Consider the following 26,558-nt stretch of genomic DNA (forward strand, 5'->3'; position numbering starts at 1 on the left):
AAATACTGAATGATGCACTAAAACAGTAAAATCCTAATCCCCCCTTCCCCAGCCCCCCCCCCCCAAAAAAATATCTATATATACTATGGCCTCGATTCATAAAGCATTACCTAATGCGGTAATGCTGAAAACAGCAGACTTTACCGACCACTTAGCAAAATGTCAATTCATAAAGGCTGTTACTGCATGAAAAGCTGACATTACCGACCAGGGAGATAAATTACCGACTTGGCTGCAGTTACCGACAACACATGTCAGTAAATTGTCAGCAAATGTCAATTCATAAAGCCTTGAACAAGCGGTAAGCCTGGCGGTAGTTACCGACACCTCTAGTGAGGCGATAACAAGTTACCGACAGCTCTGACAGCTCTGATTAATGCAAAGTGCAGAGAGCCGAAGTCTGTTTGATTCATCTGTGGAGAGAGCCAGAGAGCCGTCTGTGTGAATCATTTCAGCAGGCAGGGAAAGACTGTGTGACTCATCTGTCTGAGTCATCAGTGGAAAGAGCCATCTGTGTGATTCATTTCTGCAGGCAGGGAAAGACTGTGTGACTCATCTGTCTGAGTCATCAGTGGAAAGAGCCAGCTGTGTGAGTAATTTCTGCAGGCAGGGAAAGACTGTGTGACTCATCTGTCTGAGTCATCAGTGGAGAGAGCCAGAGAGCCGTCTGTGTGAATCATTTCAGCAGGCAGGGAAAGACTGTGTGACTCATCTGTCTGAGTCATCAGTGGAGAGAGCCACTGTGTGAGTCATTTCTGCAGGCAGGGAAAGACTGTGTGACTCATCTGTCTGAGTCATCAGTGGAAAGAGCCGTCTGTGTGAGTCATTTCTGCAGGCAGGGAAAGACTGTGTGACTCATCTGTCTGAGTCATCAGTGAGAGAGCCGTCTGTGTGATTCATTTCTGCAGGGCAAAGAGGGAATCGGGACACTGCTCTACTCTACCGCTCAATGGGCTGCGGTAATTTACCGACCTCCAAGGGCAGCTGGGGAAATCTTTATGGATTAGCACACAGACCGGGAAAATATCGAGTGCGGAATTTTCCCGACAAGATTTTGTTTATCGCACTGCTGTTTATGAATCGAGGCCTATATCATTTAAGTACATAAGCAGAGCTAAAGTTATTGCCAAAGGAATGGGAGCAGTGCTGAAAGGTAACTATTGCTCTTGGTGGCAAAACAGCCCATGGCATGAAGTGGTTAATGTACTTCTAGCCAGCCTTTGTGAATTGCTCAAATTTTTTATTTTTTGGAAACCATCATAACAAATAATCTCAGTTTAAGAGCATAACGCATTGATGTCTGTACAAGATGAACAATCCGATGACACAATAAGTACAAATTGGCAACAAGACCATTGTAGTCTCATGGGGCATGTTGTCCATCAGGATTTACAAAGGCTTGAAAGACCTCTGGGCCACTTGTGACCCAAGGTGAGAAAATTCACAGGACCTAACTTCAAAAAATGCACTATTTTCTCTTGAGGTGTTTTGTGGACAATGTTCACTTATCTAGGAGATGGAATATGAGAAAAGTGGATCAAGTCGTTAAGTTCATATACAGTACACACAACTCCTGGTGCAATCATGCAGCAGGAGATCGGAGTTCTGCATAAGTGGTGAAGAAGAGTACCTAGGAGGACACCAATAAGTGTGGACAGCCACGTATATCGATCACTTTCATAGATGAGCGACTTTAATAGTCAAGGTGTGTCATTATAGTTATCAGATATCAGGAGAGCTTCAGCTTATGTAGAAAAACAGCTTTTGTAGCTCCATCTAGGCTAGACTTGTTGGTGCCTGAAGAAAATGGTCATTACATCAGTAATGCTTCACTTATCTGAACTGAAGAGGTAACTTAGGCAGTGGTGAAATGTCCTTTAGAATAGGAATAAAGGAAACCTTCACTCATTCTCTGTATATTTGTTGGAGGATGAGGGAGACTGATGTACAGAGCATTTTGAAATGCCCTCCTGTGTTGAAGTTGTAATAAATTGACAAATAGACATTTCTTATAAAGACTGGTCTCCAGAACACATACAGGTAAAAGGGGCGCCAGGAAATGTGGGCACATTGTGGAACCAAAAAAGTATCACCCCGTTGTGGCGAATTCTTGGCGGCACTAATTACTATTCCCCCTCCAAAGCCATACAGTGGGGAGGATCCAATTCAGCTTCCAGCTTTTCATGGCGTACAAAGAGCGATGTTTTTAATCATTTAGGCTCTGTCTTTTCCTGTCACCGAAATTACTCACTGAGCTCCGCTATAGCTGTGATTCACGTTACGGCGTATGCAAATGTGCTTGGCTGTGTGGCGCCCTGTTTACCTGACTCGCTCCAGATTAAGGCCCATAGGCAATTGACTTCTTCTCTTGGGATTTCTCCTAGGAGATCATTTTCCACCCCTCTCTTTAAAATAGCTTTTCAGCATTTTGCAATTGAAAAAGTACCAAAAAGTAGGCAAAGAGGTTCTATCAAAATAATTTTGACTATTTACTTATTTTCTGTTGGCTTAAAAGGTGTTTTATTGACAAGTCGGGAACTTATCACCCTGGAGAAACCTCGGGCGAAAAAGTGAATTGCATATTGCCTTCAGAACCTCATAAGATTCAGCTTTTATTCCTCTCTTGCCCGGATTTCCCAGTTACGGCATTTCTGTGTTTCCGCTTGGAGAACATCAGCTCTGTAGGGTGGCCACCATAGATGGTCTCTGTTCAATTAACCTCTTCTCCTGACTTTTCCCCCCAGGTAATATTTCCACACATTGTAAATAAAATGCCCTGTAAGCCTTTCTCTCATATACGCGATCTGCAGCACTTTGAATTCAGCTCATGATTGAACCTGAACATTGGGACTCATTTGGTAAAGCTGAATCCAAAATGAACTGAGGCAAATCTGGCCAGCACTCTTCAGCCCCCCCCCCTCCTGGGCCCAGTACTGGGGTCTCCCTTCTCCTGATGTCATAATGCAGAATAGGAGATATATCTGTATCACCAGCTTAGGTCTGATAACTCATTCCCAGTTTCCGGGTCATTACTGAGGGGCTTGTGCTGAAAATGTGAACTGTGAGAATTTTGCATTTTTTACCCACAGGATGCAAATGGAAGGGGAGGAGGAACAATTCACTACAGTTGGCTTGGTGGTTGCTGCTGAACTTCTGCAGAATCTCCAGGCTGTGATGCTGGCCACCATCTCTTGGCAAAAGCAGAAAGAGGCCAACTGCATCAAACAGGAACTTCCTGGTGCTCCTGGTTGACATGTGCTTTATCTGGCCTCTTGTCAGGACCTGTGGATCTGGGGTTGGAGGGAGCAGAGAGATGACCACTTCTTTCAGGCCGGTTCTTGGTCTTCATTGTGCAGCATGGCTTGTAGTGGGGGGAGTCAGGGCTGCTGCTCTGTAGGTGGGCCCAGTAGGACAGCACTCTATACTGTATCTCTGTAGTGGGAGGAGTCAGGGCTGCTGCTCTGTAGGTGGGCCCAGTAGGACAGCACTCTCTTCTGTAGGTGGGCCCAGTAGGACAGCACAGTGTTCTGTATCTCTGTAGTGGGGGAGTCATGGCTGCTGCTATGTAGGTGGGCCCAGTAGGACAGCACTCTCCTCTGTATCTCTGTAGTGGGGGAGTCAGGGCTGCTGCTCTGTAGGTGGGCCCAGTAGGACAGCACTTTCCTCTGGATCTTCAGCAGTAATAGGAATCTACCTCAGCTTGGCAGGCAATGTACAGGAGCTGTCATTTTACGGCCAGCAGAGTAGATGTATGAGGCCTCCTCTGATCTGTGCTGTGTCTTCCTGCAGAGACCATGGAGAAGATGATGAGATACCTCCTCAGCCTGGTGTGTCTGGCCGTCTGCATCCACCTCGGCACGCCTCAGATAGGTAAGTGACAAATATTCATGTCCCTAAGGAGGCAATGATAACATAACAGTGACATACAATGTGCTATTAATATGCTAATTAATGTGGAATTGGTTTCAATTTTGTTTCTATTGGTTTTGTATCTCTTCTGTATTTACATGACAATATTCTCACCTGTAAAGACCCAGGCTGTACATAAACCGTATGATGCTTTCATAAAGTGGCCACATACCCTCCTAACAGTTATGGAAAGGTGTGTTAGGTGGACTCCATGACTTGGGTTGGTGAGGTGTGTCTGGCTTGGTAATCATTAGTCTGTCCTTTATATACTTACCAAGTCTATATACTGTACATACATGAACATCATTCATGTTCTGGTGATTTCAACACTAACTAATGTGGCCAGAGATTTCCACAAGGTATAGAATGCCTGGGCCTGGCCTAGGGCACCAAAATGGCCAGAAACGGCCCTGCTTGAGTGTACGAGAGCTCATGGCATCCATTTGCTCAGCTGATAGATGTTCAGGGCTGTGATTTGCTGTGATCACTCCCTGCTTTATCACATGACTATGATCACAGCAAATCAGAGCCCTGAAAATCAACTGATCAAACTGATCACATGATTCCTTGTGACTTGTGCGAGTGTGGAGGTGATGAGAGAACTAAAGTAAGACAGGCTCTTCACTTTCACCTACTGGGAATGGTGGTGTCATGCTGGGTGTTGTAGTCCTCCCAAGTCACATGCCTATATCTAGGGGTGCTCGGATACCCCTTTTCAAAATTCAGATTGACCCAGATCTGAATACCTAGATATCCGGATCCAGATCGGATATCCGGATCCAACCTTTTGGGTATCCGAATAGAATTGGATATCCAACCCTACTATCCTGGGTATCCAGCAGGATTCAGATATCTGGATAGAAAAAACGGAAGTAGCCTTTAAATTGCTTTAAAAAAAGCACTTTTTGGGGGTGCTATTTAATAAATGTGATTGCTGCTATTCAGACAGTCTTTCGTGTCTGCTTTATGGAGGTAAGTCCACCACTTCCTCCCAGCAAATTTTAACATTTTTATCCGCTTTTATCCTGCTGGCGCCTCTGTTCTCCTACTGCTTTAAAAACGTTTATTAGGATGAATGAGGCATGGCATCATTATTTTTTAAAGGGAAACACTAATTGATGATGTGGGGTCTTAAAATCCCCCCCACCCAAAAAAAATGGCTGTCTATTGACATCAGGCCTAGGTTCCAGACCAGTGCTGCTCGGATACCGCTTTTCAAAATCCGGATTGACCTGGATATCCGTTTCGGGTCGGATATCCAATTTCAAAATTTTCCAATACGAATCTGAATCGGATATCCAACCCCAGTATCCGGGATATCCGGACAAATTTGGATATCTGGATACAAAAAATGGAAGTGGCCTTTAAATTGCTTTAAAAACGTTTTTTAGGGTAAATGAGGCATGTAGCATCATTATTTTTTTTACTAGGAAACACTAATTGATGATGTGGGGATTTAACATCCCCCCCCCCCAAAAGAAATGGCTGTCAATTAACATCAGGCCTATGTTCCAGACAGCGGTCGTGCAGCCCACATTGTGTCCAAAGTCCAACCGCACAACTGGGACATGGCAGTTTTCAGCCCAGACACCTCCCAAAAATTATGCAGCGATTGTGTTTTGGGTTAAATATAGGTGTTATCAGTGGCCTGTGGCACCCTGGCCTAGCGGTGGGAGCTGCACAGGCAGCAGGAGCAGGGCAATGCAGCAGCAGCAGGTGTAATGTGTGCCAGGAGCATGCCAGACGTTGCATGTTGCAATTGGCAGTTAGCACGTGTCACGTAGCACTTGGCACGTGTCATGTATCACGTGGCACTTGACAGGTGTCACGTGGCACTTGCCACGTGGCACTTCCCAAGTGCCACGTGACATGTGCCAAGTGCCGAGTGACAGTCAGACAGCAGAGGAGAAGACACTAGTGCACACTAACTGTCACACTGGCACTGCTCACAGCACAGCAGTTCTGCAGTAAGCTAACACAGTAGTACTACTACTCTAACAACTACAAGCAAACTGACTGCAGTACTACAGTACCAACTACACAATAACACAGTAATCCTATCCCCTAATCCCTAACCTATACTAAGACTAATAGCTGGCCAGCAGGCAGCAGCTGGCCTGGTCTGTGCACAGCACACACACAGACACATAGCAGCTGCCTACAGCACACACTCTGACTGTCACACAAATGACATCAAGCTAATTAATGATTTAACAATAGTGTAGTGATAGTGAAGGGGTTAATCAGTGAACAACTTATCACTGTGTACAGCCCTTGGCCCAGCAGCACTGGAGCACACACTCTGACTGTCATACAATGACATCAATCAAGCTAATTAACGATTTAACAATAGTGTAGTGATAGTAATGAAGGGGTTAATCACTGAACAACTTTAGGTTTATAATTGTGTACAGCCCTTGGTAGGCCAGCAGCACTGGAGCATGTCTCTCAGTGAGCATTCACAAGCAAAGACGATATGTCTCATCATGGCAGCCCTCCTTATTATACAGGGGGGCTGGCCAGTTTTCCTTTCTTTGATTAGGTGCCAGGGCTTAGGCTGGGAGCCCTCTGATTGGCTCAATGAGGTCAAGTGGTGCTGGCCAGGGTTCCCGAGTTTATATGAAAAGGGCGCCTGTAAAAAAGGGCGCCTGGTGTAGCCCATATAAAAACTTTGGCTACAAAAAAGCTCCGGGATGTGTTAATTACTATTTCCCCTCCAGGCCGCCATGGATAGTGGGGGAATGAAATAATTTGGCTTCCAGCGCTTGTAGCCCATATAAAAACTTTGGCTACAAAAAAAAGGCAATAATATGGGCTACAAAGGGGAGCCCGCTTGTAGCCGAAAACCTTGTACCCGAAAAAATATGGGCTACAAAGGGGAGCCCGCTTGTAGCCTATATTAAAACTCGGGCGCCCTTTTCTACACCTTGTAGCCCATATTTCCAGAAATAACATTGATGTCTATGGCGGCGCCCTTTTCATACAGGCAGCTCAGGCGCCCTTTTCAACCGATACCGGGTTCCCCACTGTGATTGGGCTAGGGCTTCTGCTGGGAGCCATCTGATTGACTCCAGGAGGTCATCTCCTTAGTTATAGTATTTTGGATCCGGATACCCACAATATCCGTGGATAGCTAGCTGGATTTAAAAAAAATCCGGAATACGAATCTGAATCGTATATCACAAAAAAGTTTGGATATCCGGGTTACACGGATATCCAGAAATCTGATGAGCAGCACTGTTCCAGACAGCAGTCGTGCAGCCCACATGGTGTCCAAAGTCCAACCGCACTACTGGGACATGGCAGTTTTCAGCCCAGACACCTCCAAAAAATTATGCAGCAATTGTGTTTTGAGTTAAATAAAGGTGGTATCAGCACAGCAGCAGTGGCCTGTGGCACCCTGGAGCAGGAGCAGCAAAGGCAGCAGGAGCAGGGCAATGCAGCAGCAGCAGGTGTAGCGTCTGCCAGGAGCATTCCAGACGTGGCACTTGGAAGTGGCATGTGACACTTGGCACATGGCACTTTGCATGTGGCACTTTGCACTTGGAACTTGGCACGTGGCACTTGGCACATGTCACGTAGCACTTGGCACATGTCACTTGGCACGTGTCAAGTGGCACGTGGCACTTGGCACGTATCATGCGGCACTTGGCACGTTGCACTTGGCCAATTGCCATGTGACACATGCCAAGTGCCACGTGACACGTGCCAAGGGCCAAGTTCCAAGGGCCACATGCCAAGTGCCACGTGCTGAGTGACAGTCAGACAGCAGAGGAGAAGACACTAACTGTCACACTGGCACTGATCATTAGAACATCAGTTCTGTAGTAAGCTAATACAGTACTACTACTACTCTAACAACTACTAGCACTGACTGCAGTAGTACAGTACTAACTACACAATAACACAGTAATCGTATTCCCTAATCTAACCTATACTGTAGCTAAGGCTATTAGCTGACCAGCAGGCAGCAGCTGGCCTGGTCTGTGCACAGCACACACACAGACACATAGCAGCTGCCTGCAGCACACACCCTGACTGTCACACAATGAAATAAAAATAATTAACAATACAACAATAGTGTAGTGATAGTGAAGGGGTTAATCACTGAACAGCTTTAGGTTTATCACTGTGTACAGCACTTGCTAGGCCAGCAGCACTGGAGCATGTCTCAGTGAGCAGTCACACAGGACGAGATTTCTCATCATGGAACCCACAGGGGGGCTGGCCAGGGTTCCCCTCTGTGATTGGGTGCCAGGGCTTAGGCTGGGAGCCCTCTCATTGGCTCAATGATGTCATCTCCTTAGTTACAGTATTCGGATCCAGATATCCGCTGGATATCTGCGAATATCCGGGTATGCGACCAAATATCCACGGATTGCTATCCAAATTTAAAAAAAAAAAATCCGGATTCCGAATCCGAATCGGATAGCTGAAAAAAGATCGGATATTGGGTTCCCCAGATATCCGGAATCCGGACGAGCACCACTGCCTATATCACATGTCTGCAGAGTACCCATGACAGCTCATGGGGACCGGAACCACTAGGAGAGGGTGAGGGGATAAGGGACATGGAAAAGCTCTCTAGCTAAAAAACTGATGCTACAGCAGAAGGTATTTGCAAGAATTCAGTTTAGTTTAAAGTTGTATTTCGGTTTAGTACTTCTGTTGAACTGGTGGAAGTCCTATCCCATCCATGGAGCCACAGCAGGCCATGCTATGCACTGAGGACCATCGCATTTGAAACAGGCTGTCTGCATGTTGGATGGGTGTGGCTCTGTAAAATGTTTAAAGGACAACTGAAGTGAGAGGGATAATGGAGGCTGCCATATTTATTTCCCTTTGACATTATTGTCAGATAGGACAAGATTAGCTGCATGCTTGTTTCTGGTGTGATTCCAACACTACAGCAGCCAAATAGATCAGCAGGGCTGCCAGGCAACTGGTACTGTTTAAAAGGAAATAAATATGGCGCCCTCCATACAGGGCCAAATTTCTACTGTTTACCGCCCAAGGCCCACTATCACCAGTTGCCCCCATACCAACAGCATCCTACCCCCCCCCCCCCCCCATCCCAGAGACTAGATTGTAGGCTCCCCTAAGGATAGTTAGTGACATGATGGCAGGGATTAGATTGTAAGCTCCTTGGGTAGCAGTATATTTGGTGATCTCATAACAAAGAAAGATGAAAATCTTGCACTGCTCCAAGGCTTTTTATTCCGTCAGGGGGCATTTAAAGGGGGCTTAGATGGTTTCCTTGCGTTGAAAGACATCCATGGCAACAATTACTAGGTAATGCCTAATGATGTTGATCCAGGGATTTTATCTGATTGCCATCTGGAGTCGGGAAGGAATTTTTCCCTTTAGGGGCTAATTGGACCATGCCTTGTAAGGGTTTTTTCGCCTTCCTCTAGATCAGCAGGGATATGTGAGGGAGCAGGCTGGTGTTGTGCCTTCCTCTGGATCAGCAGGGATATGTGAGGGTGCAGGCTGGTGTTGTGCCTTCCTGTGGATCAGCAGGGATATGTGAGGGAGCAGGCTGGTGTTGTACCTTCCTCTGGATCAGCAGGGATATGTGAGGGTGCAGGCTGGTGTTGTACCTTCCTCTGGATCAGCAGGGATATGTGAGGGAGCAGGCTGGTGTTGTGCCTTCCTCTGGATCAGCAGGGATATGTGAGGGAGCATGCTGGTGTTGTGCCTTCCTCTGGATCAGCAGGGATATGTGAGGGAGCAGGCTGGTGTTGTGCCTTCCTCTGGATCAGCAGGGATATGTGAGGGAGCAGGCTGGTGTTGTGCCTTCCTCTGGATCAGTAGGGATATGTGAGGGTGCAGGCTGGTGTTGTGCCTTCCTCTGGATCAGCAGGGATATGTGAGGGTGCAGGCTGGTGTTGTGCCTTCCTCTGGATCAGCAGGGATATGTGAGGGAGCAGGCTGGTGTTGTGCCTTCCTCTGGATCAGCAGGGATATGTGAGGGAGCAGGCTGGTGTTGTACCTTCCTCTGGATCAGCAGGGATATGTGAGGGAGCAGGCTGGTGTTGTGCCTTCCTCTGGATCAGCAGGGATATGTGAGGGAGCAGACTGGTGTTGTGCCTTCCTCTGGATCAGCAGGGATATGTGAGGGTGCAGGCTGGTGTTGTGCCTTCCTCTGGATCAGCAGGGATATATGAGGGAGCAGGCTGGTGTTGTGCCTTCCTCTGGATCAGCAGGGATATGTGAGGGAGCAGGCTGGTGTTGTACCTTCCTCTGGATCAGCAGGGATATGTGAGGATGCAGGCTGGTGTTGTGCCTTCCTCTGGATCAGCAGGGATATGTGAGGGAGCAGGCTGGTGTTGTACTTCATACTGGTTGAACTCGATGGACGTATGTCTTTTTTCAACCAAAATAACTATGTAACTATGTAAGTTCAATCTTCATACATGTACATTCAAGTTTGTATCTTAGAGATGTAACATAACTGACATACCCTGCTCGAGTCCTGGCTGTGGGGCAATGTGGGAGTGGCGGCGGCCTGCCTGACGACCGTTTCGCTCCTATGAGCTTCCTCTGAGGCTCCGTGCGCACTACACGTCCCATCAAGGGAGACTTTATACTGCCGAGCAGTAATTCCATGTTCCGGGCACGTGACGCCGCTACGCATCACTTCCTGTCCACGTCCGGCGCGGGCACGCGTACATTATGGCGCGTGTCACGCGTACGTCCGGACAGGAAGCCCATGCGTTCCACGCTGGATCACACGAACTCCCATCCGCATAGGCCGCGTGCACGCATATCACGTAAAGCTTGCAAGCATGCCCATAGATGGGAGCAAAGATGCGTCCATGCAGAATGTCCGGGACCAACACATGATTTAAGTCCCAGCATTCTCCATTAGGTGGTGCTAAAACATACAGGAGAGGGTCAAATCTTCATATGTCTTACAATGCTAAATTTTAATATAAAAATTATATCTTTACTTCAACATATTCTTAAAAACTATTTTAAAACATATAATTAAAGCTATCTCACTAATAATGCATACAGATTCCAATTCAGATTCTATTTTTCTCTTCTTTTCTTTACACGGGGGTCAAGGGTAGTGGGACATAATGGGCATTACTAAATGCATTCTATGCACATATTCTCTATTAGTTTTTCCTTTCCTGGATGTTTACGCTCAATATTTACATGAATCTCCCACATTCCCCCATCTATCTATGCATTATTATATCTGTTAAAGAGGAACTGTAACGACAAAACGTCCCCTGGGGGGTACTCACCTCGGGTGGGGGAAGCCTCAGGATCCTAATGAGGCTTCCCACGCCGTCCTGCGTCCCTCGGGGGTCTCGCTGCAGCCTTCCGTGCAGCGGTGACGTAATATTTACCTTCCTGGCTCCTGTGCAGGCGTTCTGATGGCTGTCAGCGCCGAAGTAGGCGGAAATACCCGATCACCGTCGGGTCTGCTCTACTGCGCAGGCGCAAGTTTCCGGCGCCTGCGCAGTAGAGCGGACCCGACTGAGATCGGTATTTCCGTCTATTTCCGTGCCGAAAGTCGCCACAGCGCCCCCGCTGGAGCCAGCAAAGGTAAATATTGAACTGACAGTCGGCACAGTCGCCGACTGTTCGGAGGGCTGCAGCGAGACCCCCGTGGGACTGAGGAGGACGGGGGAGGCCTCATTAGGATCCGGAGGCTTCCCCCACCCGAGGTAAGTACCCCCCAGGGGAGGTTTTTGTTGTTACAGAGTCACTTTAAAAACAAATCTTAAGGTTATATTGGACGAATAGGCGAATTCACCTTCTCACTTATTTCATGGATCCAAGAAACATTGCATGTCTAAATGGTCATTTAGGCCTAGGGGTCCCATAGCGTCACTATCCACCTACTTTCTTTCCTCAATAGCAACTGTTCTCTATTCCCCCCTCTGTTTGGAGTTGGTACTACTTCTAAACCTGCAAAAGACATGTTGCATCCCAGTCATGTTCCTTTGTGCAATGTTCAATCAATCTACTACACCTTCTTCCAGTTCTCACTGATTTTACATGCTCATGGATGCGTTCCCTCATCTCCCTCATTGTCATACCAATATAATATCTATGGCAAGGACACCAGATGATATAGACCACATATTTTGTTCTACACGTTATGAAGTCTTTGGTTTTATTCTCTATGGGTCCAACTTTCAAGTATTTTCCAGGTTGCATTTGTGGACACAGTGAGCATCGGCCACGTCTATAGTTTCCTTTTTGTTGTAGTTTCTCCAACCACATTGGTTCTTTAGGTGTTTTAAATTCAGATGATGTTAATTTACTGCCAAGGGTGGATGCTCTCCTGAATGTCACTAAGGGGGGTTGTTTGTATATTTCCCTTAAAGAGAATCTGTATTGTTAAAATCACACAAAAGTAAACATACCAGTGCGTTAGGGGACATCTCCTATTACCCTCTGTCATAATTTCGCCGCTCCTCGCCGCATTAAAAGTGGTTAAAAACAGTTTTAAAAAGTTTGTTTATAAACAAACAAAATGGCCACCAAAACAGGAAGTAGGTTGATGTACAGTATGTCCACACATAGAAAATACATCCATACACAAGCAGGCTGTATACACCCTTCCTTTTCTATCTCAAGAGATCATTATGCACAGGCAGTGTGCATAGAGGGGCCTGGAGGTGGAGATGCATCACAGAACCACAACACTGAAGAACTTGGCAGCCTTCCAGACACAGGCTGACAAGTCTGACAAGAGAGAGATAAGTTGATTTATTACAGAGACTGTGATAGTGGAAAGTGCTGCAGTAAGCCAGAACACATTAGAATAGCTTTTGGAACTTGTAGGATGATAAAAAACAGGATGTAATTTTTGTTACGGAGTCTCTTTAAGATCGGATCCCTCTGGACTAGTGTTGGGCGAACAGTGTTCGCCACTGTTCGGGTTCTGCAGAACATCACCCTGTTCGGGTGATGTTCGAGTTCGGCCGAACACCTGATGGTGTTCGGCCGAACACCTGATGGTGTTCGGCCAAACTGTTCGGCCACATGGCCGAACTAAGAGCGCATGGCCGAACGTTCCCCGAACGTTCGGCTAGCGCTGTGATTGGCCGAACGGGTCACGTGGTTCGGACCCGAACGCACTCTGATTGGCCGAACTGTCACGTGGTTCAGGTAAATAAATACCCGAACCACATCATATCTCCGCCATTTGTCTGTGGGTTTAGCTTTGGATAGGCAGGCAGGGTAGTTTGCGCTCCAGCCACGCTAGCCAGGGTCCCCCCAGTCATTGTGTCGCTGCTGGGAATAGTAGTACACCGCTCGCTCAGCCACACTATATAGCATTCTGTTTACTGCCACTCTGTGTACCTCGCTCAGCCACACTATATAGCATTCTGTTTACTGTTCTGTGTCTGCTGGGAATAGTAGTACACCGCTCGCTCAGCCACACTATATAGCATTCTGTTTACTGCCACTCTGTGTACCTTGCTCAGCCACACTATATAGCATTCTGTTTACTGTTCTGTGTCTGCTGGGAATAGTAGTACACCGCTCGCTCAGCCACACTATATAGCATTCTGTTTACTGCCACTCTGTGTACCTCGCTCAGCCACACTATATAGCATTCTGTTTACTGCCACTCTGTGTCTGCTGGGAATAGTAGTACACCGCTCACCCGCCACTGTATAGCATTGTGCTCTGTGTCGCTGCTGGGAATAGTGGTACACCGCTCACCCGCCACTGTATAGCATTGTGCTCTGTGTCGCTGCTGGGAATAGTGGTACACCGCTCAGCCACACTATATAGCATTCTGTTTACTGTTTTGTGTCTGCTGGGAATAGTAGTACACCGCTCGCTCAGCCACACTATATAGCATTCTGTTTACTGCCACTCTGTGTACCTCGCTCAGCCACACTATATAGCATTCTGTTTACTGCCACTCTGTGTCTGCTGGGAATAGCGGTACACCGCTCACCCGCCACTGTATAGCATTGTGCTCTGTGTCGCTGCTGGGAATAGTGGTACACCGCTCACCCGCCACTGTATAGCATTGTGCTCTGTGTCGCTGCTGGGAATAGTGGTACACCGCTCAGCCACACTATATAGCATTCTGTTTACTGTCACTCTGTGTACCTCGCTCAGCCACACTATATAGCATTCTGTTTACTGTTCTGTGTCTGCTGCTCACCCGCCACTGTATAGCATTGTGCTCTGTGTCGCTGCTGGGAATAGTGGTACACCGCTCACCCGCCACTGTATAGCATATCTGTACTGCCACTGTACTGCTGCCAGTCAGCGTGTACTTTAAGGATAAGTGAAATGAGGAAGAAATCCGGTGAAAGAGGGAGGGGCAAGGGAAGAGGTGTTTCCCCTGACGGTTCACGTACAGGCCACAGGGGAGCACCCAAGAAAACCCACTCAATACCGCCCATGTTGTCCAGGACAACAACCCTCAGAAATCCAAAAGAACAGGACCAGATAATTACTTGAATGACCTCTCAAGCGTCCAGCAGTGGGTTAAGCAGCACCAGCACATCACGCACGAGGTCCGAGTCCTCAGCCAGTTACAAGGAGCCAGTGGGCACAAAGCTGACACAACCGGCAGCGACACCACGCACACAACTGCCAGATAACCAGTCCGATGAATTACCTCAGGACACAATGGGGTATTCGCAGGAGCTATTCCCAGCCCAACAAACTTCCACCTTTCAAAGGTCAATGGAGGAACAGCCAGAAATGTTGTGCCCGGACTCGGAAACCCAAATCCCAGAGCAAGTTGGGCAGGAGGGGTTGCAATTGCAGGAGGTCGGCCGACAAGATCTGGAAGACGACGTTGGAGTGAGCTGCGCAGAGGTTGTTCTGGGAAGCTCTACTCCACGGCGGCGGCCCCCCACAATGACATATGACGAGTTTGAGGAGATGGAAGAGGAGGGTATGGACAATGTGGACAGAGACCCAGATTTTGTTTGTGACCGAGAACATCGCCGTCGTAGCAGCAGCACAGATGAGTCTGTTGAAGAACCCACTGCTGCACGAGTTCGCCTTGTGCCACAAGGTAGGCAAAAGAGGAGCAAACAGAAATCGCCAGCAAGGCAGGTGCTCCAAAGTCTGGGCTTTCTTTGAAGACTGCACTGAGGATGTTACCATGGCGATTTGCAAGGTGTGCAAGACCCGCCTGAGCAGGGGGAAAAGTATTAACAACCTCTCCACCACCAGCATGAGCCGCCACATGCTATCCAAACATTCCACTCTGTGGGCAAACGCGGCAGGACAGGGTACCAGCAACACTGCCTCCCTTGGGTTCACCAGACTCACCACCAGACCCGCCTCAGCAGCAGCAGTAGCCCAGCCATTGCGTGGTTCACAACATTCACAAACATCAGACGACGCTGACACTGTCACTTTCCGGAGTAGTGCTCTTGAGGTCTCCCAGTGTTCATCAAACACAACAACCAACAGCCCTTCAGTGTGCAGCGCTACGGTTCAGTTGTCTGTGTCGGAGATGTTTGAGCGCAAGAGGAAATTGCCATGAGCACGTGGTCAGCAAAATAACCCGAAGCTTGAAGAATGCCGTTGCCTGCAAGGTTCACCTCACCACTGACACCTGGACGAGTGCGTTCGGCCAGGGTCGATACATCTCCCTTACCGCGCACTGGGTGAACCTTGTGGAGCCTGGCAGCGATTTCTCACCTGCTACGGCGCGGGTTTTGCCCACGCCGCAAACAGCTGCACCGCCGTCCCTCCCACTGGATAACAACAGCAGCACCTACCTCTCTGACTCCTTCTCCTCCAACGCATCTCAAAGCTGTACCTCATCCGGAAACACTAACCCAGCACCAGCAGCAGTAGGATCGTGGAAGCAGTGCAGCACAGCTGTTGGCATGCGTCAGCAAGCGTTGCTGAAGCTGATCTGCCTTGGGGATAAGCAGCACACAGGGGAGGAAATTTGGAGGGGAATAAAGGAACAGACGGATTTGTGGCTGGCACCGCTGGACCTGAAAGCGGGCATGGTTGTGTGTGATAATGGGAGTAATCTCATTCGCGCTTTAAGGTTGGCTAAGCTGACACACATCCCTTGCCTGGCGCACGTGATGAACCTAGTAGTTCAGCGGTTCCTGAGGACATACCCAGGCGTGGCCGATCTTCTGTTGAAGGTGCGTCGAGTGGCCAAACATTGTAGAAATTCCAGTACTGCTTCGGGGGCACTCGCCAAGATGCAGGAGCGCTTCAATCTCCCCCACCATCGCTTGCTGTGTGATGTCCCTACGCGCTGGAATTCTACGCTGCACATGCTAGCCCGCTTTTGTGAGCAGAAGAGTGCAGTGGTCCAGTACATGACGGCGCAGTACCGAGGCGCATCCGGACAGCTGCCAAGCTTCTGTGGATCCGATTGGGCCAACATGTTGGACCTCTGCCAAGTCCTCCAAAATTTTGAGCAATCCACGTTGCTTGTGAGCAGTGACAACTCTTCAGTCAGCATTACCATACCACTGCTGTGTTTACTGAAGAGGTCGATGTTGAAAATCAAGGAAACAGCTGTCATGATGCAACTGGGGGAATCTGAAGGAGAAAACGATCAGCGTGATGGTACCAACATCAGGCCATCCGCCTCAGGGAACGCTGGCCCCAGCAGCTATGACGAAGAAGAGGAGGAGGAACAGCTGGAGTTGGAGCAGGAATTTCATGCCACCACTGACCAGTGGTGCTCACCGCCAGGTCGTGATCACGCTTACGCGTGGATTCACGACCATTTTGACGCATTCCGCCTCGGACACGCTAAGCCGTGAATAGATTTTCAACCACGAAAATCTACTTCGGCTTCGTGTGAATGCGGACAGAAATCCGCATTCACGCTCGTGAAACCAGGCGCTGAAGTCGTGGTTTGCGGAAATGCGTCAGACTATGCGGAAGTGACACATTGCAGGCCAATCAGAGTGCCCCAGCCAGGCCCTAGCAACCAATCACAGGAGGGGAGCTATGCCCTCCCCTCCTGAATATAAAGCGGCGGCCATGATGGAAAAGACTGTGGTGCTGAGAGGATTATCTCCAGGCCATTGTTGTTTGAGCAAGTGCATTTATTGTGTTAAAAACAAAGCGTTTTTTTTTTTGCTAACACTGCTCTTATACTGTACACAGTTAGCTAGTCAGTGAGTGATTGCTGTAGTTAGGTGTAGTGTAGTGGGAGTGTGGGAGTCTAGTGATTATTTAACTGTGTGTAGTGCAGGCAGGTTCAGTGCTGCAGTGTAGTCAGTGTAGTGGGAGTGGGGATTATCTGTGTGTAGTGCAGGCAGGCAGGTTAGTGCAGCTGCAGTGTTCACTTGTATATTCCAGTGACAGTTATACACTTGTACTATTTGCAGGCGGCTAGTCACACCGCCGGCGCCGCCACTCTCTGCCAGCGCTGTTCATTCATTCTGTCAGTGACCTTGTGCCGTGCCCAGTGCCCACTGCTCGCTCGCTGGCATATGAGCATCTCATTACACAGTGTGACATCCTTGTGTGCCCACTGCATCCTTCAGTGACCTAGTTGTATATCCAGTGCCCACTGCTGTGCCCACTGCATCCTTCAGTGACCTTGTACTGTGCCCACTGCATCCTTCAGTGACCTAGTTGTATATCCAGTGCCCACTGCTGTGCCCACTGCATCCTTCAGTGACCTTGTACTGTGCCCACTGCATCCTTCAGTGACCTAGTTGTATATCCAGTGCCCACTGCTGTGCCCACTGCATCCTTCAGTGACCTAGTTGTATATCCAGTGCCCACTGCTGTGCCCACTGCATCCTTCAGTGACCTTGTACTGTGCCCACTGCATCCTTCAGTGACCTAGTTGTATATCCAGTGCCCACTGCTGTGCCTACTGCATCCTTCAGTGACCTTGTACTGTGCCCACTGCATCCTTCAGTGACCTAGTTGTATATCCAATGCCCACTGCTGTGCCCACTGCATCCTTCAGTGACCTTGTACTGTGCCCACTGCATCCTTCAGTGACCTAGTTGTATATCCAGTGCCCACTGCTGTGCCCACTGCATCCTTCAGTGACCTTGTACTGTGCCCACTGCATCCTTCAGTGACCTAGTTGTATATCCAGTGCCCACTGCTGTGCCCACTGCATCCTTCAGTGACCTTGTACTGTGCCCACTGCATCCTTCAGTGACCTAGTTGTATTTCCAGTGCCCACTGCTGTGCCCACTGCATCCTTCAGTGACCTTGTACTGTGCCCACTGCATCCTTCAGTGACCTAGTTGTATATCCAGTGCCCACTGCTGTGCCCACTGCATCCTTCAGTGACCTTGTACTGTGCCCACTGCATCCAGTGGCACTGTGCTACTACTACTACCACCAGTATGTTGGCATGGCCCTTCTGTGCTGCTGCTGCTGAACTGACCGCCCGCATTGTCCTCCTCCTCCTGACTCAGTCGCTTCCCGCTGCTGCACTCTGCGTTCACACTGCCCGGGTCACCGGGTGCATTTAATTTTTTGGCCAGCACTATGATGCTGTGCTGCTACTACTACCACCAGTATGTTGCCATGGTCCTTCTGTGCTGCTGCTGCTGCAGCTGAACTGAACGCCCGCTTTGTCCTCCTCCTCCTCCTGACTCAGTCGCTACCACGGTACCACCAACGTACTCTGTCTGCGTTATATCACTGCCTGGGTCACCGGGTGCATTTAATTTTTTGGCCAGCACTATGACGCTGTGCTGCTACTACTACTACCAGTATGTTGCCGTGGTCCTTCTGTGCTGCTGAACTGACCGCTCGCATAGTCCTTCTCCTGACTCAGTCGCTACCACCACTGCACTCTGCGTTCACACTGCCCGTGTCCACTGACAACTCTGCTGCGATGTCATTGCTAATTGCTGCAAAAAAAAAAAAAAAAATTACAAAAACCTCTCTGGGGCCTTTTTGGCGTCAGCCACTCATCCTCCTCCAGCGGTACCTTCGCTGCCAAGTGCCATTGGAACTCGCCTTCACCTCTTTGACTGCTTAACGCGTATATCCCTTTTTAAAACCACTTATTACCAATTAATAGCCCCATTTAAAGTGTTGATTTCACTTTAAAATCCATTTTCTCTAGAAAAAAAAAATCTTTTGGAATTTTTTATGTTGATGTTATGTTGCCCCTTATCACCTTGATAATCCATGCAATTTGGGGGATTGTAGCATGTATGGGGGCTTAGTTATTAACGTTAAAAGAAAATCCGCCTCCGGGCGGGAATCCACGCGTGATTACGCCATTCACGGCAGAAAATCCGCGTGGTTGCGTGGACGCGGACGAAAATCCGCATGCGGCGGGGCCGAATGCGGATTTTTATTTGCAACCACGCGGATTGCCGAATTCGTGGATGAGGCACATCCGAGCATCCCTGCCACTGACGAGGGCCAGAGCGGTGCACGTTGGACTTCCACAATTCAGCGCGAATGGTCAGCAGAAGCAGACCAGGAAGAAGGTGACGACTATGATGCATCACAACAACTATCACAACACTCACAAGAGGATGATGAGGATTCTGGTAGGACTCTGGCACACATGGCTCAATTCATGCTAGACTGCATTGAACGTGACCCACGTATTGTGCGCATTCTGGACAACACCAATTACTGGGTTTATACCCTTCTGGATCCACGGTACAAACACAATGTTCCAAAACTGCTTGAAGAAAGAGTCAGACAGGTCAAAATGGAAGAATACCAGCAGGCCCTTGTGGAGACTTTAGAGAGGAGATTGACATCCTCCCCCTCCTCTAGCCAGTTGTACGCCGACAGACTGACTTCCGCAAACCCAGGACGACCAGGAGGGCAGCAAACAACGCAAGCCGCAGCTAGTGCCCAAAAGGGAATGGTATCGGCAGTGTCCTTGGAGTGGGAAAATTTTCTGACACCCATGCAGCAGCAGCCCACTGAACAGCAAGCGTGCAGATCCACCTCCAACACCGATCGCCTGGAGAAGATGGTCAAGGACTACATGTCAGATGACGTAGCTGTGTCGAACAATCCATCTGCACCCTTCAACTATTGGGTATCGAAGCTAGACACCTGGCACGAACTGGCAATGTACGCAATAGAGGTGCTGGCTTGCCCGGCAGCCAGCGTTATGTCGGAACGCTGTTTCAGTGCTGCCGGAGGCATCGTCACAGATCGGCGTATCCGCCTCTCCACAGAAAATGCAGACCGTCTGACTCAAATTAAAATGAATCAATCCTGGATTGGAAACGACTACGCAACACTCCAGGACCCCAACCAAGTAACATGACCAATGAACATCTGGGATGGTTTAGCGTTTCCGGTCCCTGTTTATTGAACCTCTCATCTGTATTACATTTATGACTGCATGGCGGCAAAAAGCATTGCTGCTATATCCGCACGCTTTTTGTCCTCATGCAAGGCCTGGGTTGTTGTGTCTCAAAAAGCATGGCCTTCTCCTCCTGCGCCTTCTCCTGTTCCATCACGTCTGCTGCTGCTGGGTTAGCGTTGCCGCGTGGTCCCTGTTTATTGAACCACTTATCTTTATTACATTTATGACTGCATGGCGGCAAAAAGCATTGCTGCTATATCCGCACGCTTTTTGTCCTCATGCAAGGCCTGGGTTGTTGTGTCTCACAAAGCGTGGCCTTCTCCTCCTGCGCCTGCTCCTGTTCCATCACGTCTGCTGCTGCTGGGTTAGCGTTGCCGCGTTGTCCCTGTTTATTGAACCACTTATCTTTATTACATTTATGACTGCATGGCGGTACAAAGCATGCTATCCGCACGCTTTTTGTCCTCATGCAAGGCCTGGGTTGTTGTGTCTCACAAAGCGTGGCCTTCTCCTCCTGCGCCTCCTCCTGTTCCATCACGTCTGCTGCTGCTGGGTTAGCGTTGCCGCGTGGTCCCTGTTTATTGAACCACTTATCTTTATTACATTTATGACTGCATGGCGGTACAAAGCATGCTATCCGCACGCTTCTTGTCCTCATGCAAGGCCTGGGTTGTTGTGTCTCACAAAGCGTGGCCTTCTCCTCCTGCGCCTCCTCCTGTTCCATCATGTCTGCTGCTGCTGGGTTAGCGTTGCCGCGTGGTCCCTGTTTATTGAACCACTTATCTTTATTACATTTATGACTGCATGGCGGCAAAAAGCATTGCTATATCCGCACGCTATTTGTCCTCATGCAAGGCCTGGGATGTTGTGTCTCAAAAAGCGTGGCCTTCTCCTCCTGCGGCTCCTCCTGTTCCCTCACGTGTGCTGCTGCTGCTGGGTTAGCGTTTCCGGTCCCTGTTTATTGAACCTCTCATCTTTATTACATTTATGACTGCATGGCGGCAAAAAGCATTGCTATATCCGCACGCTATTTGTCCTCATGCAAGGCCTGGGATGTTGTGTCTCAAAAAGCGTGGCCTTCTCCTCCTGCGGCTCCTCCTGTTCCCTCACGTGTGCTGCTGCTGCTGGGTTAGCGTTTCCGGTCCCTGTTTATTGAACCTATCATCTTTATTACATTTATGACTGCATGGCGGCAAAAAGCATTGCTATATCCGCACGCTATTTGTCCTCATGCAGGGCCTGGGTTAGCATTACCGGTCCCTTTTCCTGGAACCTCTTCTCTGTATTACATTTATGACTGCATGGCGACAAAAAGCATGTTACCTGTGCAAAGAAACATGACATTTTCCACATTTAAAAGACAGTTTTTCCTTTGAAACTTTACAATCAATTTTCTCAAAAACTATAAGCTCTTTTTCAAATTTTTTTTTCCTCTTGTACCCACTCCCAAGGTGCACATACCCTGCAAATTTGGGGTATGTAGCATGTAAGGAAGCTTTACAAAGCACGAAAGTTCGGGTCCCCATTGACTTCCATTATGTTCGGAGTTCGGCGCGAACACCCGAACATCGCGGCGATGTTCGGCGAACGTTCGCGGACCCGAACATCTACGTGTTCGCCCAACACTACTCTGGACCACCTTCCAATTTTTTAGGATTCTTTGTTTTATTTCTTTATGCATGGGAGTATAATCGAAGGCGAAAGTCAATCGGTTCTCCTCATCTACCTTTCCCTGTTCTCTTTTTTCTCCATTTTTTCTTATAAGCTCTTTTCTATCTTTCTTCTTTGCTCTTTCTAAAGCCTCTTCTAATAACTCTGGTTCGTAACCTCTTTTCTCAAGATCTAATTTTAAATTCATTGCTTGTTCCATAAAATCTACTTCCTGAGTGTTGTTCCGCTTCAATCTTAGGAACTGTCCATATGGAAGGGATTTGAAGGTATGTTCTGGATGGTAGCTTTCTTTGTGTAACAGGAGGTTGCCACCAATAGGTTTTTTATAGCCCTTGGATATTACCCTCCCTTCTTTAACAATTAACTCCAGATCTAGGTAGGCCACTTTTTCTGTACTGTATTCGTACGTAAATTGAATGTTCTCTTTTCCATCATTTAGGTATTGATAAAATTCTTCCCATACAGCAAAAGTCCCGGACCAGTACACTAGGATATCATCGACAAATCTAGACCATCTCCTGAGGCAATTGCCATGAGGGACACCGGTGGCATACACGTATTTCTCCTCCCACCATGCCAAAAACTGTGGTATCAAATCATTTGCTAGTTTTTCTGTCAGGAAGCCTTTTTCTACCCCCCTCCTCAGTAATGATCTTAGACTTCCCATGAATTTTGTTGTGGGGTTTCCCCTCAGGGGTTTATAAATTTCCTCATCTTGCAATTGCCTCATAGCTTCTTCTTTATACTGTTGTGTTGTCATAATTACTAATGCTCCTCCTTTATCTGCCTTTTTTAACATTAAGTTTGGTCTATCCTTAAACCATTTCAATACTTTCTCATCATTCTTACTCAAATTGGGTTTTGCCTCTTTGTGTTTTAATGCTTTTAGATCATTTTCTACTTAATTTTGAAAAATGTCCATTGCTGATCCTGGTGTAACTGAGAATGGTCTTATCGACTTGCAAGGTCGAAATTCCTCTCTTTCTTTTTCCTGTATCAGATCCAGTTTTGGTTCCTCCTGCTCATTACTCTCAGACCATAGGTCCTCCAGTATTTTTAAAGTTTTTTTGTCTTCCGTATTCCAATCTGTATTGGGTATAAAACCTACGGGGCCTATTCCTTTCTGCTGATCTTTTTCTAACTGTTGATTAAATAACTTTCTTTTTTTCAAAATGGTTTCTAATACTCATTCTCCTCACTCCCTTATATAAATCTATTTTAAAATTACAATAATCGAACTTCTGTGTGCAAGAAAAATTTAGGCCTTTCTTTAAGAGATCACAACATTCTGTAGGTAGGGGCTGGTCTCTCAAATTCACAATTTCTAAGGGTCGTTCCTCCTGAAGAACTTCCTCTTCTTGGGTCTCTGTTCGTCTTGATCCCACTCCCCTCGATCTCCCTTCCAACTGACTTGCTTTCCTCTTCTCTCTTTTGGTCTTGCCCCTCCCCCTGCATATCCTTTTCTTAGTTGTTCGTTTTTTGATTCCTTGTTTTAAAATAGTTTTTAAGAATATGTTGAAGTAAAGATATAATTTTTATATTAAAATTTAGCATTGTAAGACATATGAAGATTTGACCCTCTCCTGTATGTTTTAGCACCACCTAATGGAGAATGCTGGGACTTAAATCATGTGTTGGTCCCGGACATTCTGCATGGACGCATCTTTGCTCCCATCTATGGGCATGCTTGCAAGCTTTACGTGATATGCGTGCACACGGCCTATGCGGATGGGAGTTCGTGTGATCCAGCGTGGAACGCATGGGCTTCCTGTCCGGACGTACGCGTGACACGCGCCATAATGTACGCGTGCCCGCGCCGGACGTGGACAGGAAGTGATGCGTAGCGGCGTCACGTGCCCGGAACACGGAATTACTGCTCGGCAGTATAAAATCTCCCTTGATGGGACGTGTAGTGCGCACGGAGCCTCAGAGGAAGCTCATAGGAGCGGAACGGTCATCAGGCAGGCCGCCGCCACCCCCACATTGCCCCACAGCCAGGACTCGAGCAGGGTATGTCAGTTATGTTACATCTCTAAGATACAAACTTGAATGTACATGTATGAAGATTGAACTGACGGAATAAAGAGCCTTGGAGCAGTGCAAGATTTTCATCTTTCTTTGTTATGAGATATATTACGTCTATTTTCCTAATCTGAGCAAGCAGAAGGTAATACCCAGCACCAGGGCCGGGCCGAGGCATAGGCTGGAGAGGCTCCAGCCTCAGGGCGCAGTGTAGGAGGGGGTGCAGAATTCATTCAGTTGTCATTCCTAATTGTGTTTGAAGCAGAAAGAAATAAGAAAAGGGGATACATGGCAGTGACTGCAAGCCAGATAACTAGATATTAAGGTTTTGGGGAGATTGTGGGCCCTGTGGCACCTCTTAGTCTAATAGTAATCAGTGTGTGATGGCTGGGGTGGGAGGGATGGGGGAGGGGCCTCTTAGTGTAATAGCAATCAGTGTGTGACGGCTGGAGTGGGAGGGATGGAGGAGGGGCCTCTTAGTGTAATAGCAATCAGTGTGTGATGGCTGGGGTGGGAGGGATGGAGGAGGGGCCTCTTAGTGTAATAGCAATCAGTGTGTGACAGCTGGGGTGGGAGGGATGGAGAGGCCTCTTAGTCTAATAGTAATCAGTGTGTGACTGCTGGGGTGGGAGGGATGGAGAAGGGACCTCTTAGTGTAATAGCAATCAGTGTGTGACAGCTGGGGTGGGAGGGATGGAGAGGCCTCTTAGTCTAATAGTAATCAGTGTGTGATGGCTGGGGTGGGAGGGATGGGGGAGGGGCCTCTTAGTGTAATAGCAATCAGTGTGTGATGGCTGGGGTGGGAGGGATGGGGAGGGGCCTCTTAGTGTAATAGCAATCAGTGTGTGATGGCTGGGGTGGGAGGGATGGGGGAGGGGCCTCTTAGTGTAATAGCAATCATTGTGTGATGGCTGGGGTGGGAGGGATGGGGGAGGGGCCTCTTAGTCTAATAGCAATCAGTGTGTGACGGCTGGGGTGGGAGGGATGAAGGAGCGCACTCTGGTGTCTCAGCCTTGGGTGCTGGAGGACCTTGTCACGGCTCTGCCCAGCACCACAATACCAGTCAGCAGAAGCCCTCCCTAAAGCAGATACCCACTGTGCCCGGCCCTTTGATTCTGTTTACTTACAGTATATTTGGTGAGTGACAGGCAGCTCAGAGAGCACTGTGCCCGTTCCCTGACCCTTCACCTCCTGAGTGGCTGATCCGGCTGCTGGTAGCCAACCTCTGCTATGTGCAGTATAGCAGGACAAATGTTCAGCAGGCTAACTGCTACTGCCACCCTGCTGCCCACAGCCCGCCCCTTGCTTTCCTGGTGCCCTAGGCCATGGCCTTGCCTGAAATCCGGCCATGCCTCCACATCCCTCTCACTTCCGATGTGCTTTAAGCGGTTCTGGATGTGGGCCTGGCTTCCAGGGGCATAAAGAGATGATTTGCATATCCAGAAGTGATGCATTATGAAGGTCCACTTAGAGCTGAATTATTGAAAATGTGTTCTGCTTTAAAGTGTTTTTACACCCAAAATTACATTAAACACTGCTCTGATGTCATATGAATGCATATTTACACCTCACTGTAGCCATCTGATATCATTGCTGGCTGCAGGACAAATTATCAGATAGATTTGTAATTAAGTAGTTGGTAGGCAAACAAAGAAGAGAAAGTTCTCAGCTCCCTGAAGCAGCCCACTTACAGGGGCATATGGTAAACACCTGTCGCTATGGAGTCATCCAGAGAGGAGGACCGATATCTCACACACGGGGCTCAATTCTCTAAAGCGTGATAACTGCTATCACGGCAGTTATCACACAATCTGCCACACGCAAAGGTTTTCACGTGAACAGCGTTACTTCTCGTGTGATAAGCGAAGGTTTCCACGTGATCACGTGCGATAGCAGTTATCACGCTTTAAAGAATAGAGATGTAGTGAACGGTTCGCCGGCGAATGGTTCCAGGCGAACGTTGGGGGTTCGCGTTCGCCGGCACCAAGCAAACTTTTGCGGAAGTTCGATTTGCCCCATAATGCACTATGAGGGTCAACTTTGACCCTCTGCATCACAGTCAGCAGGAACATTGTAGCCAATCAGGCTACACTAAGCCCTGGAGCCCCACCCCCCACCCTTATATAAGGCAGGCTCCGGCGGCCATTATACTCACTCGTGTGCCTGCTAGAGAGTAGAGACAGACTAGGGACAGCTGCTGCAGACTTGTTCTTCTAGGGACAGATTAGTTAGGTTCTTGGCTGCTTAGCTTGCTCCTGGCTGATTATTATTGCTTTTATAGCACCCCACAACAGCTCTTTTCAGAGCTCATCCTGTACTTTTTTTTTTTTCTGTGTGTCAAACTGACACTTTTGTTGCATGCACAGCCTTGCTAATTGGTAGTATGTGTGCCACTGCCAGCAGCCCAGCACATTCAGTGACTGCCTGTGTGTGTGAACCTGTTGTGTTGAGTGAACCCAGCTCACTGCATATACCTAGCACCCTCCCCGAGATGGACAAAATGGACAAACCAGGTAGAGGAAGAGGTAGAGGCAGACCCAGAGGAAGGCCACCAGGCACCGGCAGGTCTGTGCGAGGTGGTGTTGCTGTGATTTCATGCGGACCTGTCCCAAAATACAGTGCCCAGAAGAAGGCACGTGCCATCATTTCCCAAAATTGTGAGGACATGGTTGACTATTTAACACAGAAGACCTCATCTCCC

This window comes from Hyperolius riggenbachi, chromosome 2 (genome assembly GCF_040937935.1).
Source record: "Hyperolius riggenbachi isolate aHypRig1 chromosome 2, aHypRig1.pri, whole genome shotgun sequence".
Classification (NCBI taxonomy): Eukaryota; Metazoa; Chordata; class Amphibia; order Anura; family Hyperoliidae; genus Hyperolius; species Hyperolius riggenbachi.